This window comes from Nyctibius grandis, chromosome 12, assembly GCF_013368605.1.
Source record: "Nyctibius grandis isolate bNycGra1 chromosome 12, bNycGra1.pri, whole genome shotgun sequence".
Classification (NCBI taxonomy): domain Eukaryota; kingdom Metazoa; phylum Chordata; class Aves; order Nyctibiiformes; family Nyctibiidae; genus Nyctibius; species Nyctibius grandis.
In genome coordinates, this window is record NC_090669.1 from 19,719,086 (window position 1) to 19,739,993 (window position 20,908).

The window sequence follows — 20,908 nt, forward strand, 5'->3', positions numbered from 1 at the left end:
TACAGTGCTGGTATGTAACTCAATCAGTTCTAGGCAGGCTGGCATCCCTAAAGCAACATGCAGCACCCTGAGAAGCTGCTGTCTCAAGGAAAGGTACAGCTTGTCACTGGCTAGGTGATGAAAACTTTAACAATCTTCAGCTGTCTTCACTTGCTCATTGCTGATTTTTGTAGGGGAGAGGCATGTCCCATCTGTTTTATAAAGCTGTTATAATCCTGCTGAGTATATGTCTGTTTTGAAATAAATTAAGACTAGAAGTGGGTTTTTCCCCCCTTCAGTTCTCCCTCTTTAGCAGTGTTGTACTTCTCTTGCTTCCAATTTTAGGTCCTGTAAAGCATGGGCAGCTTCCCTGCTCTCTAGCTATTTCCAGCCTGCCTGGACAACAGGAATAAACTGTCTTCTGAGGCACAAACATACTGAAGTAGTTGAGTTATAGTTTTCAGCCTAATACCTGTCCCCACTAGAGTGGGTGAGTAATTCAGTTCTTTTGTTTAAAAGGAGAGATTTTTAAGTGACTCACACATTTGTTCCTTTTCTTCAAAGGATTCTTCCATGCTGACAAAATCTCCCATGGAAAGGTCTAGAAAAAATTCGAGGAAGATCAACGGTTTTGACAGTTCTGCATTGCTTACTTCTGGTTTATTAAGGTATGTTGTTAAATTAGCCATAATTTCTTATTATCTACTCTTGGACTGCATGACAGGAGCAGAAATCCCTCTCCATGTACTAACAAACTGTCAGACTCGGCCTGTGACTCATTACTGAATAGGCACAGGAGGCCTGTCCTTTTCCAGGATTTCTAAGATACTTCCTCATTAAACTCTTTAGGAGAAAGAGGAAGAATTAAAAAACCACATGGAACTCTGAAATCCTTACCTGAGAGTTTTAACACACATCTTGTGCATCAGGCTGGGATGGGAAAATCTTAGTTAAAGTGCTTTATCTGTATATATATATTAAGGTGTCCTAAACACTGTCATGTTGAGAAAGAATGGCTGTATGTGCTTGTTCTGGTTCAAGGCATTCAGGAGCTCTCTCAAGTAGGGGTTTCTCAAGCTGCAGCCTTCTGAGGCTCAGGGCACAAGCAGCTTTCTACAACTACTGATCATCAGTATTAATACCTAATTCTGCCTAAGGCACAGTACTGTGATTTCTGTAGTGATTTTATGACTTGAATGACTTTATTCAGTGGTAATGCCAGATTACTGTATTCCTGCCCTTCTAGTTTCTTCTTCCATTTTCACTTGTTCCTGCTTTTGTCCTGCCCTTGGTTTTGTCAAACGAATTTGTTGTACAGCAAAGTGGATCAAGGAACTGATCCAGCTTAAAAATCACCTGATTTTAAAGCCAGATCAGTCTCCTGACAGGTTTACATTGTGGCCTCTTGGGCACCTATGAGGAAGAAAAGGGTGGTATTACCATGAGCTGGTGACATGACGTGAAGTCTTTAGCCACATAAATCCAGTCTGAGGGACGTGTTTGTGATGTTGGCTGGGCTCCCTGTATTGGACACGGAAAAAATACTGCAGCTCTTCTGAAAGCTGTCTTAATGTCTGACCAAGAGGCCAGCCACTCAGAAAAAGGAAGCACAACCCTGAGATCAGTCTAAGAAGGCTGTTAGAAAGGTGCAGCTCTATCCAGAGAACCCATTTCTGTTTTGTGAAGACAGTATATGCAAACTCTGTCTACCTCCCTTATTTTCATCTAGCTTCCTGCTCTCTTGGGTTCTGACCCTGTTTGTAACAATGCTGAGTGCACGTGATGCTGGGAGTGGGGTCTGGGAGCATCTCTTCTCAGAAACAGATTGTGTGAATTTATTGTGGGTTGACTTTTGCTTTAAGTTTGGTAAGGGACTGTCAGTTTGGACTGTTGCACTGGGATAATCATTGAGTCCTGGACTCAGTGGGTTATGGATCCGACTTGGAATTTCTTTGGTACCGCTAACACAGACTTGCTCCCTCAAAGGAAGCAGTATCTTGAAAGGTCATAAACCCCTGTCTCATAAAAAAAAAAACTGGTTTGGGGGCAGTGATTCCCTTCTGCAGTCCTTTGAGAACAGTTTTTGCACTGAGTAAGTTCTGTCTTTGTCCAGTAATAATTCTTCTGTCTCATTCTCATGTCTTTACACAGTATCTACCCTTTTCCCTGCACATCTATATTTTTAAGATCTTATCTGCTAATGTGAAATGCTTTTGCTTGTTCCATACGTTAGAAACTGGAAAAATATAGATATAGTTCTGGCTACTATTTCCAACTTTTCCTCTCCTTTCTAGACTTTGATCTATGTGTGACCAGTGGTGGATCATGGCCTCCACAAGCTGTAGCACCTAGAATTAAGTGGGTGTTGTGAGGGGTCCAACAGACTTCTCCAGTTTTAAGCTGGACTCCATCACAAAAGGCACTGATTCAGATGTGAGAATGGCTTGCTCTGGGATGGTTATGAGTCTTCTCCATCAGCTAGCTGCCTGTCCTGCTGCTACCTCAGAAATTCCCACAGAAACTCTGGTTTTGGTCAAAAGGGTTCCTAGGGGAATAATAATAATTAAGAAAGAATAAGAATGCTTTAGTTTCTGTTCCTGCAGAGATCAATTTTCAGGACTTGGGCCATAATCATCCAAGGTGATCTTAGTGTGGATAATTACAGGAGATGATTGGCCTTCAGACTTTTTCTTTTGGTGGGTCATTTGGAGGTCTTTGAGGTGAAACTGAGGCATGTTGAAGTGAACAAGCTTGCCTGAAACGTTGTAGCCAGCTAGGAGCAGGCTAGTAGAACTGGGCAATAGAATCAGGTCTCTGAGTATCTTGCTTAGCTTTTTCCCCACCCCACCCCCCCCCACCCCCCTTTTTTTATTTGTAGTTCCTAATTCCCTTCTCAGTCCCTTCAGAGTAATCTACAGACCCCTCTAGTGTTTCATGCACTACAGTTTAAAAAATGCACCAAGCAATTTCAGATCTTGTTCTTTGACTTACCTCAACCTTCCTTTGAACTATAACTCGGAAATAATTACAACAGAAATAAGCAAAGTGTGTGTCTCTAGAAATACTTTAGTATTTGAGAGAGTTTCAAAATGATAAGCTATGGAAATGGCCTGATAGCAGATGATTCTTCTGTAGCCAAGATCTTGACCAACTTGTAAGTTTACTATCTTTTCCTGATGTATTGCTGAGATATGCAAAATAGATTTTTGTCCTTTCCCTGTGAATAATTTTTCGCAAGGCTTCCAGTTAGTCTTGAAAAGGAACTTAGTCTGATCTTGTGAGAGAAATGTAGAAAGGAGAACTAGACAGCCACACCCTGTTTCCACACATCTCTCTATTCATGCTTACTCTGCTGTTTGCAAAGTGTCTCAATGTTAGTTAGTTCCCTCTTGGACACATAAAATGATACAGGATGGCATTTCAAGTTGCAGACATTGAAACCAAAGGCCTTTTTATGGTGTCTCGGCTGTGCCTCCATTGTCCACTTGAAACAGGTTTTTCGAATGTAAGAAGCTTACTTAGCCCAGGGTTTAAAGCTATTTTTATCCAGTACAAAATGTGCACGGAGAGAAGGCATTCAGAGATAGAGGACAGCACTGTTTGGTTTTCTTCAAGGTCTCCTTTATGCTTGGGAGAGGTGAAACTATTTTCCAGAAAACCTAGATAATATTCAGATATCCTGCACACCCACACTGTTTGGGTCAACTCTTTGAGGGACAAAGAGGCAGATTCATTTGCAAAAGCCCGCTGGTGTAGTCAATCCAAATCAACTGTAATTCCATTGCTTTGGATGGTGCTAATTTCTACTGAGATTCTAGATCCTTCTCTCAGATCTTATTGAGTCCTATCAAATATGTGTGGAAACTTCTCCTTTCCAGACCACTGTTCCTGCACTGTTTGTAGTAATCAATAGAGCCCTCCTGTGTTCACCTTGCTGATTAGGTACCAAAATTGCCACCATTATAGTAATATATTGAAGTGTAGGATCTTTTTAAAACGCGATCCATAGTACAGCTTGGTAGCAGACCCCAGCTTCAGTTCCCCAATATTTTTTGGAAGTGTTTATGTAGGTGCCAACATGTGGGGGTGTGAGCTTTGCAGAATTAAAAATGCTGAGACAAAGATGACTGAAAAAAATTTGCAGGCTTTACAAGAGCAGCCATGTCACTATTATAAGACAGATTCACTCCACCTTAAATGGAGAAATGTGTCTGTTGCCATTGTGAGCTTTTAATCGCTCCAGTTACAGGGTTTTTCCCATCCTGACAGCTGGCACGCACAGGAGTCCCTTGTTAAGGCTTGCACGAGAGGTGGATTTTTTTTTTTTAGTTAAGTAAATGACCACAGCACCAAGCACAGTCCCAACAACACCCAGCAATTTGCTCAGCTGGAGAGTTTGCTGTTTTCACACAGCAGATGTTTAATGCAGTACCCACTATAATGTGCACAATAACTGCCCTTCCAGACTTGCAGTGACACAAAGCACACTGAATCCAGGGGGTTATTAAAAACCCACTATACCAGAGTTAACATTAAACAAGAGGTTGGTTTAAAAAGCTGTGCTTGTTGTAGCTCGAGGTTTAGCAACACAGGCTATTTGGCTTTTGAGTCAAAAGTGGGTAAACTGTGGTAACAGAATAAAAATGCATGTGAGTCCATAGAAGAAAACATGTTCTGTAATCCACATAAAGGATCGACATTGTCTCAAGTGTTAGGAGAGGTTCTAGTACTTGGCCTCATTCTCTTGCAGCTTCTCCCCAATGGCCACACTGTGTTGACTTCTCAGTCAAGATTACTGTGGAGTTTTTGAGGTGAAATCTTTCCCTTTCCTAGTATCATGAAAAGTTCTGGCATTTTCACTGCTAATGTTACTTCCCAGATACTTGCTGAACAAAGAGACAAAATCCAGTCCCAGCTGCACTCAGTTTTCACAGCAATCATAATTTGCCTGTTTAACCCTCATATCTCAGAAGCAGATCCTGCTGCTCTTACACAAACTGAGTACCAAAGCCTGAAGAAGGGCTGTGGATTTTGCCTTCCACGAGGCCTGTCATCACTTCTGACAGGTCAAAGACGTAGTGACTAGCTGAAGGTCAGAGAGGAAGCTTGGCATGTGTTTTTGTCTTAGTGGCAATGCCAGTTTATGCAACTCTCTGACCATCCAGTGATCTAAACTATGGAACTGGTTAGGCTGAAAATGTACTTTTTAAAAAAAAAAAAGGTTGGTTGTGGGTTTTTGTCCCCCTTGCCCCCCAATATAGCCTGCTCTTCACTTAGTTTATCCAAACAGCCAGCCAGATGCTGCTTCTGGCACAATGGAAGAGATGTTTCTAGATGTTGCTTAGTCAGTTCTTGTAGCTGTGTTACCCAGTATCTTACTATTACTGCAATGTCACTAAACTCCCAGGAGTTCCTCAGAATGTCTTCAGAAATGTGTTGTCTGCAAAACCTCTCCAAACAGCACTGAGTTGAAAACCTTCCCTTAAAACAGACTATCTAAATCAGATGCAAAAACCCTATTTGAGAAGAAACAAGTCAATGCATTTGCCACCCTGGCCCATTAACACAGATTAATTTATGCACCAAAAGCAGCTGCATTGCAAAGTTCTCTAAAGGTGCTAGGATAACCTGGCTGCTTCCTGCATCCCCATCTCTGCTTTTGTTAGAGAGTCAGTAACCCCGGGGACATACAAGGCTGTGTTAACAAATGCCAGGTCTCAGACTAGTAAAGAACCTGCCTGAGAAGAGTGGGTCTATATCAGCTCCCTTGCAAATCTTTCCTCTTAATCCCAGTGGGCCTCCCTGCTTTGTGGAGCTCGCTGCTGCTCACCTTTTCTTTTTTTTCTATTTGGTTTAATATACAGCTGCTTCTCTTTGGTGCTGAGCTGGACCTGTAGCTGCTAGTGCCTTCTCTAGAGATCAGAAGGACTTGCAGAAGTGTTGGCTTCAGCTCCCATACAAGTAATGAAACCAGGAGCCAAGAAATGTGAGCAAAACACAAATACCCTGGAGAGAGATGTGTCATGGCTGTGGTTTAACACATGCCTCCCATGCCCTCCTTCTCCCTGCTGCAAAAGTTTGTTTGAAAATTGCAGAATAAAAGTTGCTATGGGATCTCTTTTTCATTTATCACAGTGCAGAGCTACAGGCTTTCTTTTGTATATGACCCCAGAGGATTATGTGCCCACCCTCCATATATCCTGGAAGCTAAAGGTCCCCTTTGGGATCTCAAGTGTGCTCTAGCAAGCAAGTGGGTGCTGGTTGTTCTCTGCACCTTGCAGAAATACCCTTGGTGTGTTGTGGGGCAGGAGGGGGTGGCTTAGTATTTCCCCCCCCCACACTTCATCCAAGATTCAGTCCTGCTGTCCAAAGGTAACTTCAAACTTCCATTGATTTCACTGTGTGAGGGTCTAGATCCCAGGTTTGCTGTGCCCTGAATCTCCCCAGCCAGACCACTCCATGAGACCCTGCAAACCTCTAAAGGCCCAGCTTTCCTGACTGTGCCCAGCAATTTCTACTCCCTGTACCTCTCCAAAGTAAGCAGGTGGCTTAGTGTGCCTTGGGAACAGGCTTTGAAATAAGAATTTGTGTTTAAAAGGCAGTTTTTACTTGTGCTAATTAATTGTACTAATCCTTACCCAAAGTTTATGATGCAGGTGCCTGCTTGGTGATATTGCAGGCAGCTGCAGGTGCCCAGGCAGCTACAGAAGGGCTGCTCTGAGTGTGTGCAGACACCAGAGAGGGCACAAACACTGCCCACTTGTACGTTGCTTCAGATCTACCTTTATTCAGAAAGGCTCAGGATTGCTACGGCAACCCCAATCACAAACTGTAAAGGATTCATGCAAAAACCCAAAAAGGCTCACACTTCAAGGGCTTTTCTCTCTTCCTCTCCCTCTTATTTTCTCCATCACAGAAATCACTTCTGAGCAGATGGGTCCACAGCAGTTTTATCATGGACCCTTTGTGTACTGGCAGCCCTTTGTTCCCCAGCTTTGTGAGGCTGAGCAAATGCAGCTGCTCTTGGAGTCAGTGGGAATATCAGGTGTTTGTTTTCCGGTTACTCAGATCAGCAGGATCCTTCCCATGAAATCAACCAGTCCAGTGGCTCTTTTTAGTTCCAGAATATCTTGGTGGGGTGAGGTCTCTAACTGTTGGTCTTCAGTTGCTGTGTTTGGAGAGACTCTCCCTTATTACAGCCAGAAAAGCTTTGGTGCATTTTCTGTGTGCCAGAATCTTAGGGCCCTGGGAGATGAGCTCTGTTAAATCTTGTAGGAGTGATGTAAGAGATTATTGCCTCATCTATTCTTTGCACCCTGCTCTGAATGGTTACTAACTTGATCACAGAAGCAACTACTCATTAGCTACATGCACACCTCTAGCCTCAGTTTACAAGAGTACTGTGAGCTTCCATGGATGGGAATTTATTTGGCTGCTTCTTGGACTGTGATGGTTTTGTCTCTCTAGCTGCTTGCTTGATCCCATCTTGGATATCTGTTTACAGTGGCATAATCACACCTTTAATTTTTCTATCCTTATCCTACTTATGCAAATAACATGTTTACACAAAGCTCTGTCCAGCAGATGAGCTTTGTGATGAATAGGAGATTTGGGGAATTCCTTTGCTTGCCCACAATGTAGGAAATCAGCTCGGGGGGATCTCTCATCATATTTTATTCTCTATATGCTGAATGCACTTCAGAACCATCTTCTTCTCCCAAACTGAAATGTGAAAAGCAGTTCTGTTCAACCCACTGACCTTCATGTCCTTGCCCTTATTAGCTGTGTAGGAATTCCTCCTGTCTACTGTTTTCTCTGCTTCTCAGAAAAACTTCATTTGCTCTGAGTCACGTTGGATGTTATCAGTGGCTCCATGGTTACACAATTCACCCTTCTGCTGCCTGCCTAGAATTTACCCCAAGATTATCAATTGACAGAAACTGGAGGACCTTTGTAGGTATGAGCCTGCATTTCCCTGATTTCTCATCTGTTTCTGACCGTTTACTGAAGCAGCTCCCTCTAACTCCATCCAAGATTTTACACAAATGGATGTGATGTGCACAAATTGTAGAACAACACATTTGCACTTGCAGCCTTTGGCTGAAAGGGGAACCAGCTGTATGGGTGGGGGGCTTTTCTAGATCATAGCAGTTGAAATAGGAAATAGGGAAAATTCAACCAAGAAGACTTATTCAGTTCTCTAAAGAACATGCCTCAGTGAGCTTCCAGAGAAATCTGGATTTGATTGTCTCTTACTTACTGAGATCTCTCTTTTCATTATATCAAGTATTTTATTTTTAAACAGAAGTAGCAGATCAGCATGGCCAAAAGTGAACAGGAACAATCTGAGGAATTGCTAAATACTAAAAGAAAGTAAAGGTGATGTGAGGGGTTATACTGTTATTGTCTGAGCTTTAAAGAACAGAATGTCCAGTATTTAATCATACAATCTTAGATATTTGTGTTTTATGAATATATTTGTTAAATAATGAGGTTGGTTCAGTAGTGCCCTTGGTGCCTACTGTGGGAAGATCTCCTTTTTGTTTTGATATCAGGTCTGAGCAGATGTAGCCTCTCAAATGGTATTTCTGACAATGAATAAATTGCAGTGCATGTGAAATGACTGGTGCAGCATGAAGACTCTCCCACAGAAACAGTTCATGAGTGATTACCCCCCTCTATCTCAAGCATACAGCACACAAATGTTTGCAGGGCATAGCAATCTAGCAATAATTATAGTATCAATCCTATTACTTCTGAATGAAAATGCACAAGAGAACTGTATATACAAAACCCCAAAATACTTCCTAGGCATAAAGCCAAAGAAGAATAATTTAACCACATCAAAGTATTTTGTGTCTTGGGGACTTTTTTACATGCTAACACAGGAAAATCCACATGTTCTCAAAGAAAGCAGAGGTTTTGCAGAAACAGTCCTTTGTAGCAGCAGAATATTTTGTCATTGAATCATGACCCATGTTCCCAAGGGGATCTCTAGCGGCGTAATGTTCAAAACTGAGATGCATATGCAAATTAGGCACAAAAGTCTAATTTGCACATACATTTGCTATGACTGTAAGAACAGAATTAAACTGAATTGGTGTTAAGGGATTAATAATACTCCAAGTCTGAACAGAAGAGAAGTGTGAGGGGCTGGGAGGTGGTTCTAATTTCACGATTCCTGCCAAGGTCAACCCTGGGATATACATAATTAGTCTATTTGATTAGCATCACAGAATAAAATATGAATGGGGGAGCTATTCCACTGTGCCAGCCTCTAGGCTGAGGAGCTGGAAGGAGCAGAGAAAGGCTGAGGGGTGGACAGCGAAGCCTTGCGGATGTACCAGTTGGTAATGAACTTTTGCTGGCTAGAGGCTTAGCATGACGTCCTTTCCCCCGTTTATGGCAAAGCTCCAGTCACAGCCTCCTTCCTGAACTGAAGTCACAGTCTCTCTCCAGGACACGAGGCAGCTTGTACAGTCCTGTTCTCGTTGCTCGCATTAAAAGGCATGGATAAATGACTGCTCTGCTTCTTGATAAGCTGCGGAGTCACAGATATGTGTTCCCTGGGCCCTTGTGTTAAGTAAAACAGCCCTCCAGGATAAATAACTGCAACAATTCTTGCTGAATAACACAATTCACACAGACAAAGGAGGGAGCATTAGCCGCTTTTTTTATTGTCTGCAAGCAAAATAACCAAGGCAATCCATCCCTTCCTCAGAAAGTGCAAGTAGGAATAAGTAGCTGTAGAATCCTACAGGGCAGATGTCCGATAACAAATCCATTCAGTTTAGCTCTCCCTCATGGAAAATAAAGGAATAGAAGAATTCATTATTACCAGTGCCCCAGGCAGGAGCTTAGTAGCTAGCAGTAGCGACAGCTCAGATTATTAGTGTATTTATAATAAAGTCTTTTAAGTCTGCCACATGGAAGGATTTGTGAGTCAGCAAATGTAGCAAAAAGGTCTGCAAGGGACAGGCCAGCACAGAAAGGAAAATTGTCAGGAATTATTCAACCCTGAACATGCCAGAGTCTGCCTCTGTTTCCTTTAGCAATAACTATTGTTCTGGGAATGAGAGGTTCATTATTTTTAATTTCTTTGAAAGCTAAATGCACAGAAGGCAAAGAGAAGTGTTGGTTTGTGACAGATTATAATAAAGCAGGTGAGCCTGCACGAGTTGGCATGGGCACAGAGACGAACTGTGCACAAGGATGTTCTACCAAATCACCCGTCATGCAAAGACTGCTACCCAGTTTACCCTCTTAACCTACACTGGGAAATACATCGTGCTTTACAGATGCATATTGCAGTAGGTTTGGGGGAACTGATTGACTTTGTAATAGGTTTAGAGCTGGAGATACCAATTTAGGGCTCATAGGAAGGAGAGCCTTTAATCCTGCTCAGTCTGGAGGTTGATTACTATTACCAGGGATTTAGGGCAGAAGTGCTTTATGCTGCAGTCATCATCTTGTAAGGAGCAAAGAAATGCAGTGTATTCCCTAGATGCCAGGATAATCGTATCTTGACAGCATACTAATTAATCATCTTGTAATCACATAAATAGCAGGGACTCTCCAAGAACACGTGCTGAAAGAAAAGCAGCTAAAAATAGTCTCTAAGGCTAAATGTGCATTATCTGGAGAGTAACTAGCAAAAGTTTCTGCAAGAAAATTCTGAAAGAAAGAAGCCATGTTTTCAGAGGCAGTCATGCAAGCTGGAAGCAAATAAAGTTTTCCTGTGAAAAACTGCCACCTCCAATACATGCTGTTCAGGAGACTTCATATCCTTCCTGGGATTTGCCTTCTCCAGGTATGCTGGGGCTCAGTCTCATTCTTACTGGTGCAGTTTTCAGTTAAGTCTCTCTCAGGATAGGATTTTCTTCCAGATTTTGTGTTTCAAGAAATGGAGCTGCAGCGAGTGGAATCAGGCTTTGCAAGAGCAGCCAGTCCACATAACTTCTCTCGCCCTCTGTGGTCAGGCAGTTCCTGGGTCCTAGAAAAATGGAAAGGTGGTACAACTTTTTTTAAAATAGTGTTTTTTCTTTGCACCCCTTCTCACAGTGCAAATGCTTATTCCCTCCTGTCTTCCCTCTGCCATAATCTCACTGCCCTCAGCTATAATCTGCTGCTGTGGGTTATCAGAGCTCTTTCCAATGCGACATGTTCAATCTGAAATTGAAAAGTCTTTGTGAGCTGAGGCCTCAGTGTCATGTGGTGAATATCTTAGATGCAGAAAATTAACCAGCACCATCTCAACATTATGAGAAAGTTATTTCAGTGTTGATGAACACCTGATGGTAACTTTATTTCAACAGGAATATAGGCTAGAAAAAATTGGATGATGAAGGCAGTAACAGGAAGAGCCAGGAGATCAATACCTGACTCCGAGACTGGTGTCACTGGCACAGCTTTGGGTTCTTCCATCATGGGTTGATCTACACCACACCAGGTCTGCTGGCAAGAGATGGGGTACACCTGTCTCAAAGGGGGAAAAGATCTTTGCAGAGGAGTTAGCAGGGCTCTTCGAAAGGGCTTTAAACTACTATGGAAGGGGATAAATGATGAGTAGATGAGATGCTTAGGGATGTGGTTTACTGGTGAACTTGGTAGTGTTAGGCTAATGGTTGGACTCGATCTTAAAGGTCCTTTCCAACCAAAATGCTTCTATGATTCCTTGCAGGACTGAGACCACATAGAGACCAAAAACAAAACGCAAAAAGAGATGTCTAGCTGTCAGTTGTGTAGCATTTAGTACCTTTTATCTATATAATGCAGAAGACCTCAATGATATGTAACTTTTTGCATTTAAACTTTAGGGAAAAATAAATTACATTTACTGCTCTGATGAGCCAGAAAGCAGCAGCTGAATGCCACAGCATAAAGGGGAGATTTTAACGAAATGGGTGCACAACTCATACTAAAAGTTGATTGGAATGGGATGCTTAATTCACATTAATATATTTAAAACTAAAAGTATCTTTTGCTAAACACAGATCCTAATCACTTGTGCTCACTGATGGTCCTGCTTTTTTTAGCAGTAGTAATCCAGGTAACCTGGACAAACTCCAACTTGGGTAATTATGTTCTCCTGACCTAAATTCTTCTTGGTATTCAAATGGATACTATTCTTGGTCTGATATCCTAAATGAGCAGTTGCTGTTATGTGCACTCTTAAAGGCTTTCTGTGTTTCATCTGAGTTAGCTGTGTGTCATTGGATATACAGCATTTATAAACCTAAAAATCCCTTTGTAGGGATAAAGTTAGAGAGGAATTAGTAAATTTCATTTACATTTTACAGCAACTACCTAAAAATTTTTGTTAATATATATCAGATATGTATTAAATCAGATATTTTAGCATATATATATATGCTCTGTGATATGGTCATTGTAGGCAATCCTAGAACTTCAGATTTTCTTGGCATTTATCACTGACTTTGGAGAATGAATGCTCATAATTCTGCCAAATACTCAGTAATGAGAATTTCAACTGAACATTTCCAGCTTGTTCTTCCCAGTTCAAGCTGGTCAGCCAGTACCTGAAACACACCAGTGATTCCTGGAACTACATGTCCTCGAGGAAGGCTCAGCACAGACCAACAGACAGAGCACAGACTAAAATATACATACTGATGAACCCTGCTTGGTTTTTGCGGGGGTTGTGTTTGTTTGTTGGGGTTTTTTTATAAAGACTCCAAGATGAGGAAGTGGCCTGAGGAAACTGCAAAAGGATAAAGCAGATCTAGTGGATAACCTTGGGGACAGCAGCTGAATCAACATTAGCTAAATTAAATATAATTTCTTCCACATCTTGATTTCAGTCTGCTCTGAGTGTGAAATATGCCCTTATTTCACTGTTCTGCTATCTGTTTTGCTTTTATCAGAAACATTTTACTAAACCTCATCCTTCAGCTGACGCTTGGACCTTGCCTGCCCTTTTTCACATGCTGTGGTTTGTTAGATCTTTCTTATGACCTGAGCTCCTGGCACACGCCCGGACAGGCTGCCTACACCAGGCAATCACAGGAAAACAGTAAGGTGGGACCAACATTTCAGGGATAAGTACAGGAAACAAAGAAATGTGTGTAGGAAGGGATCAGAAGGGAAATCAGTGTCAAAACTCCAGATTTGAAGACTGATGGGGTAGGAAGTAGAAGGGTGGCTGAAGAGGAAGAGAAAAGCTGCTGCTGCTAAAGGACATAGCAGTAGAGTATGAAAAAGCTCTGTGGTGGAAAGGTGGAGTGTCAGTGGGTAAAAGAAAAGAGTAGAGGATGGAGCCATGAGTAGAAAGGACAAGGCCTGGGACTGGGAACAGGAAATAGCACAAAGCCACTGCTAAGAGGAAGCCAGCAAAAACCTGGTCTCATCAGTGCCCCAGCCATGCTGATGTTCACACTCACTCCTTTCAGTGTAATACCTAAAGTGAGCTGCAGCCATTCGTGGTAAAAACTCATTGTTTTATGTCTGGTCACAGCCACAAAGCCATTACGTTTTCATTAGTGCAGTAAAATCCATGAATTATATATGTTTGACTATATAAGTCTTGTTCTTTGCTCAGATACAGGCACAGCTGCTGTTTTGAACAGTCAAATTGAGATGCACAAAATGGGCCAGGTCGTTCCCTGATGCATTGAACATGGATGAACTTGACCCAAAATCTTTTAAAATCACGTTTAAATCTGTCACTAGCAAAAGTGTGAGTTATGAATGCCGGAGACAGCTGAGGCCACTGATTCCTTGAAATAAGGACATTATATACTTAAAACCCCTTGCAGTAAGCACAAGAATGATTGCAGTCCATAGCTTAGTATCTTGAATAAAGCATTCCTGGGATTTTAGAGAGGACTTGGTAGTTACTGTGCTGTGTTGCTGCAGCCACTCTCTGAGTGTCTGAACCCAGAGCAGAGCCCACTGTGGTGTTTTCCAGAGACATTACGAGAACTAAGAAGAGATTATACAATCACTTTCAATTGGCTTCCAAAATGGTTTTGTCACTGGTTTCAGGATGCGAGTAAATTAAGCAGGTTAATTGTTTTTCATTTCCTTGTACTTCAGTGGAAAGAGAAGTAGGAAACCCCCTTGCAAATTAATCTGCCTTGAACTCAGTGTCTTTCTTGGCATTATCATTTTTTTTGCTCCTTTTCACTTTTGTTTTTGGGGTATGTTCATGCTTCAGTCTTGGGAAGCTTTAGAGATAACAGACCTTTGGTCTCTCAGGATACATGTTGCATAAAGCACCTTTCTCTGTAAGCAGACTGGAAATGACACAGGCAGCCTGAGATAAGCAATAGTTTCTGAGGAACTGAGAAAGATGAGAGACTTTCTTTAATGGGAATTGCATACTGAAGAATATAACAAAAATATGGTCAAAAGCCCACACTGTCACTGCCACTGTTGAGTGTGGTATAGCAGAAAACTTTCACAGTACCGTTTTCAAAACTACATCATCATTAAATGGTTAACCATTACCACAGTGGCTTTGTCTTCCTCCAGCCTTTTATCTTTGAGCTAAAAGCATGTCACACATGTTCACTGGTAAACTTCATAGCACTACCCTGGAGTAGATAACTGTATAGGGAGAGTAGTTAGTGGGATTGGAGTCACTCAGTGCTTATCTCAATTTATCTTACAGTAAAAATAATGTTTTTATATGGTGAGGCTTTGTTTATGCTGGAATGTGCTTTAGCCACAGACAATGTCAAGTTTTCAGACCGAAGAGCCCTTCCTGGTCATTCTGGAGATATTCCAGGTCATATACTTCGTCAATAAAAGCTAGACACAGCCAAAGAAGTTCTCATCCTCCTGAGCCATTTCCTTCCTTTCATCCTTACAGGTGTGTCTATCTGTATCACTCTGCTTTTATCTACTTTAATTTCATCCTCACCCTCTCCTTCCATCTCTGTCACTCTGAAATGATGTGAAATACCACACACTGGTCAGGAAAAAGAGCTGAAGTGCTGAGGAGCTGCTATATCTGCAGATTAAAACTTCTTCCTAAGTCTAGACAAGTCCTATGAATTTCAAAAAGATCCAGTGAAAACTCAAATATAAATGCCTGCTTCATGTTTTGTGTCTCCAGAGAAGGAGATGTCTTTAAAGGAAGGCTGTGCCATCCTCTCCCTCAAAGCTTGTCATGTGGTCCTGTCGCACCATGCACTCAACCCTACTGATAAGAACAAAATGCACTCTGCCTTTGTATATTGCCAGGCAGAAATCATTGTTCAGAGAAACAGAATCTACACCTTCTTCTTACATCCATGCTTGAGACACAGTGGGCATAGGAAAGAAAAAGTAGACGCAGCTCTGGCACGGACAAAAAAAAATTCTTCTGCCCACAAAGGCCAAGACTTTTTCACTGGAAGGAATATTTCCCTCCCGCTCATTGCTTTCCCACTGATAAAAAACTGGTTAGTTAAAATAGGGGGGTTTGTGGGCTGTCTAGCTCTGAAACTGACATCTGAAATTATTTTGCACATCCTCTGGTCTTTGTGTGATTAGACAATAAAATCCACATATGTTGGAGTTCATATAGAAGATCTATGTACGTTTCCTATGCAATGCAAAAAGCAGTAAACAAATACATGTAGTGAGTGCCCTGTTACACAGTTACCATAGAGACAGCACATTAAAAGAACTGTTTTCCTTATTCCTTACCACTGGTCTAGAATGAAAACCAACACTTTTTCTATTCTTGTTGAATTTTTTTTGCTTCTGTAGCACATAGACAAGGTGCTGAATTGCTGGTCACATCCTTCTGTTTAAGATCAATGAACAACCGGTTTCATGCATACTCCTCTGAGCTGCTGAAAACCAAGAATGCAGACTCAGTCCCACCATCTCTGGGGCTGAGCAGAATTCAGATCTAAGAGCTCTCCACTTTGTTCCTTAAACCATGCTCACACAATTTCCTGTTTAGACACAAAAAAGAGGCTGAAGAGATCTTGGTGCTTCCTATTCTAGGCTCAATACAATTATTTCTTCCACAGCAGCAGCTGACTGTCAGGGTATTTCTCTGAAAGGCACTGGAGTTAATTTTTCACATTCTCATCAGTTCAGATCGCTCATTTGTAAGAGCAGTTTAAAAACCTAATTTCAAGTGACCAAAAAATAATCAGATAAAATAGGTTCTTCGGATTGTAAATGCATTAGCTGAGCAGACGTGGTTTTGTGTCAGAGAAGCACAAAGCACTCTGGAGACAGTTAATACCCTAAAAAAGCTTTGTAAGCTTTGTAAAGAAGGTACAAGATATCTGAATCAAAGTTCTGCAGACATTGCTGTCCCTTTGCTATATTCCCTGCACTTCTCTGAGGTTTAGAAAAGGGTCCTGATACTTGTGGGCTCCTACAACTTAAATGTGTGTTTTACTGAGTTTGGAGATGAAGTGATGCATTCTGGATGCTGTTACAGTGTGGATTGGGGGATGAACCTTGCCCTCCAGTAGCTCAGAGAGATAGACAATCTAGCTGCAACCTGATTGTGCAGCACTGGAAAGCTTTGCAGCTGAGGCCCTTTGGTCATTAATTTCTCCTTGCTGTTTGGGGAAATTAAAGTGTCACAGCGACCATGGTTAACAGATTCCCTGGAAGGTCAGCAAGTCACGTTGCATATGAGCAATGAAAAACGATTCTAATAGAGACTTCTTTCTTTTTCTGGTTGGTTTGACTGAAATCTTTCCAAGATGACAAGTCCAAAAAGAAGCTCTGGCAAAGCCAACAGGGAGGCCTCCAAGAAGGTACAGGGAGGTCAGTGTGGTTCAGGTGACTTGAGGATCCATGTTACAGGAGCCCTCAAAGGCCTGGCTGCAAAAACTGCTGAGTGAAGGCAAGACCCCTGTTCCAGAGTATATTCCTTCCCCCAGGATGGATTATGTCCAGGAGATCAAAGGACACAAACCAAGTGACATCATGGTAGGCCTTTTCCCCACCTTCAATATCCCCTCCCCAATTTTAACATCTACCCTGAATCTGTTTTCTGCTCTATGTTATTTTGTCACTAATTGCATAATAATTCTTCAATTACTGTAGACTGGAGAACAGGGAAATCCATCTATCAGATGCTCTGTGTCCTTATGACTCTTCCTGACCTAGATTTGGAAAGGCTCCACCTTGTACCTCCTTTCTGTTCCCTCAGGGTGTTGACTCCCAGGCACTAGCAGATTAAATTGAAGTACCAAGTGCCAGCAGCCTGCCCTGTCTAGCTCCCAGCAATTAATAGTCTCGCAGAAGGGACAGATGAACTGATATGAAGCCGCATCCTGAATCATGCTGTGATTTGTAAGCCATGATATTCAAATCATGAAACCAGAGCTGTCTACTTACATATGCAAGGCCAGAAACTGGTGATGTAAAATTCCCTTTCTGCTTCAGGGAAAAGAAAGCTTTGGATCCCAGAGAATGTCTTTAGGAATAAACCAAGATCCTGAATTAGATGCTGCCTCTTTTTGCCCTTATCTGGACAATCAGTGCTATTTGTGCAGCGTGAAAAACAGCAGCATGTAATTCAGGATCAGAACCCAGCATCCAGCAGTGTTGGTAAGGCAGGAGGTGATGTCTGGGGTTTTTTTAAGTATTTGTACGCTGTAATTTTATGATTCTGTCAACTTTCCAAATACAGTAATAAGCACTTTTACATCTTCAAAGTGCTTGCAGATAATATCTCCCTTAATCTCCTAGGGGAGGAAAATAAGAAAATTATCAGTAACAGATAAGTAAATGATTTAATATTGTAAAAGAACTCAAAGCTTAAGAGGAATTAAAGACCTGTTGTCAAGGTAAATCAAAGCAATGGAAATGAGCTGGAACTTGCATCTATCCAAAGTTTCTAGTAGGCAAAAGTGAATTTCACCACTCTCTGAATATAGTCTAGGTGTGGAGGCCCTTGTCTGGTGAAAGGGCAGAAGAGAGAAAGGACAGAACTATACGAGGAGCTGAGCTGAGATCCCGGGGGAACAGGGCTCATGCTTTCATTGCCCCCAGGACAGTGGGACTGGCAATAGCTGGTGCAGAGAAAACCTCTCTCCCTTCAGCCCCTTGCAGTGGCCATTTGAATCCTTCCACCAAGGCGGTGAGCTCATGGCTCTCCTTGGTAACTGCCTACCTTCCCCTGGCCTGAGCCAGGCCTGCTGCAGCCCTTCTGTGACTTGCCAACGTCTCTCTATGCAGGGAATAAATGTCATATGAAGGAATAAATTAGAGCTATGAGTGCCTGAATTCCAGAGAAGTGCCCAGTTTCCAAATTAACGCAGTACCTCTCACAAAGATCCTGGCTTATTTTGTTACAGAGGAGGCCAGCTGGATGAAAATATTTCTTTTTGGATGGTAGTTATAGAAGAATAGGACTGGGGTCATAGAAAGCTAAAATCTTTGCAAGAGCCAAGTGCTGGTTTGAATGCGCTCCTTTCTTTCAAGATCATCAGCTATTCCCTGCATGCTTGGAAACACTTTCTGAAGAACCATTTTTGAAGTGGTACAGCACAAGAAAAACATTCCTCCTTCAGAGAGCACTGAATACTAATTTACTGTTGGCAGGTTGTGGAAAAAAAAAGACTCATCACGGTCCCATTCATGAGGATGTGTTTTTCCTATCCTTTTTGAATTTAATGTGTCAAATTAGGGTTAAAGTGCTCTGTTTCCTCAGCTCTACTCTGACTTTGTTGCTATACAACACCTACCCAACACTGCTTTTCTATGGCACTGCTCAGATATAAGAATGTCCCAAAGGCATTCTGTAAAGCTGCTAATTAGGCAACGTGAAGCAGTGACAAATGAAGGGAGTATGTAAACATGGCAAGCATTATATCTGCCCCAATATCCTACATACTGATATGAACACTGGCACCAATTAAGGCATGGTTGGTTCTATGTCTGGCTGGCCAGTACATCCCAGCTAGACAACAGACTGGCTTTGAAAGCCCTATTCTGTCACCAGCTCTTGGATAAATTTTTAGTAGGTCAACTCTCAGCTGTTAAACATCTGAGCACTGTTTGGGTGGGGAACCTCATTGCTTTAGGTTAGAGTCCATGTATGCTGGGTGTTTTGCTCTTGATCAAAATTCCTTTAGAATACACTGGATCTTGGGGGAGTGGTGGAATTTCCCCCACAGCTCCTCAAGCTTTATGCACCTAAAGGCTCCCTCTATCCTTGCGGGACATGTCAGAGTCCTTTTACAAAGAGCCTCATGTCCCACGGTACCATTGCAACTGAGGCAAATGAAAGCCCCCTTGGACATGCATTAGTGCAGAGCGTGGGCCTGCCCTTCTCCCCCAGGGAAATCTCTCCAGATTGCCTCAAGCCTACATATTGCCTTGCCAGCGTAGACACAAGGGGAGTCTAGACTCAGGTGCAAATTGGCAATAATTTCTGAGCCAAGCTAGGTTTTATGTTGTAATGATGGTTCATTAGACTAAATTATGTCTTTAATGGCATCTTTGAATCATTTTATTGTTTTCAGAGAATTAATTATGAAGATATCACTCATTTATGAAGCTTAAATAGGCAAATGCATCTACACATGTTGTCCATCAGTTCGATTATAGGATTATGTATTAATCTTTTACAGCCATGAAAACATGTGGAAATTGGTGTTCAGTGATTCTCTTAGAGCTCGTCATTACAAAACACAGGACAATCCAAATGTGTAAAATGCATGCACCTTGGAAAGGCTTTAGAAGTGGTGTGTCTGTGTGGTGTTTAGACCATAAATACTGTAAAAAAAACCCAAAAAAACAAAAACAAAAAAAAAAAAACACAAACAAAAAAAGTCCACTGCACTCCTAGACCTCCATAAATCTCCAGATATTTACAGGAATGGTTTCCTTTTTTACTTATGATCACATAGTGGTTTAGAGCAGGGCTCGCTGATAGGCAGAGAATTCAGGCATGTCCAGACCTGCCATAGAGACAATAAAAGTGATGTACTGTGAGAAGCAGGGCTGAAATGACTCTAAAAAGCTGTCATTACCACAGTTTGTCTGACCTAGAGCTGAAGGTATATTAAAAAATGAATCAAACTATACTGAGCTTTGGAGGAACATCAAATGTGAAGTGGTGGTTGGTTCATATGCTATTCATTTTCCAGATATCGGATAAATGAAAGGTTGAATGAGGAAAGAGCAATAAGAGCGAAGTGCAGGTATCCAATGAGCTCACTATATTCAATGCTTTGATAACATAATTATAACTGTCATGTTATAATTTTCTATCCTGTACAAGCAATGTCAGGAAACACAGATGACAACTTGGTATTCATTATATTGATCTGAATTCCTGCATGAATTTTATCAGATCCTGTAGCTTTTTTGAGGTAGATGGTACACTGAAATTAGAGAGAATGACCCTGAAAATGATTGGACTCTTTGTAAGCATGCACTGCACACATGGCTATGGAAAAGTTATCTTGCAATTTTTATCTTTTCTTCTCTGGGTGAACTCCTTTATGATACCACATTCTCAGACCTGGGAGGTCAAGCCTGGGAATACGTTCCAGTTCTGAATGGTCCCATACTGGAACAAGTAGCTCTGATCTGCAGAAAGACTTCTCCAGGGTTCTTATCAAAGAGGCTGTTGTCATACTAGAATGGGATCAGAAGGTCTTGTTCTGAATTTCAGCAGGGCCTCTCCCTGGCCTTTGTCATGACACATGTGTTTATATTCATGACCATGTGTAATTAATGTAATTAATTGCATCCATGATAAATTTATTTACATAATTAATATCCACATGTATAATCTGGAAGGAATCAACACAGAGCAGAATTATAGCAGCCTGGCGTTGAAAGCTAGTTTTTGAAATTATATGGTCTGCATGAAGATTTGCCGAGTTGAAAGCAAGGCTCAGCCTAGTCTGTTCAGGCTGTGGCCTTGGTTTTGCCTTGCTCCCAAGCACAATTACAAGGGAGTCTGTGGTAGCTGCATCGAAATTGTTTTGGT

At 41.8% G+C, this 20,908-nt stretch overlaps 1 long non-coding RNA gene across 1 annotated transcript in view; it reads left to right on the plus strand.

Moving 5' to 3' along the window:
- The first annotated feature begins 558 nt into the window (after positions 1–558).
- Positions 559–20,908, plus strand: part of LOC137669338 (uncharacterized) — a 39,919-nt gene continuing 19,569 nt past the window's right edge. The window contains exon 1 of the long non-coding RNA XR_011049078.1: positions 559–647. This is a non-coding gene — a long non-coding RNA (uncharacterized lncRNA). The remainder of the gene's footprint in view (positions 648–20,908) is intronic.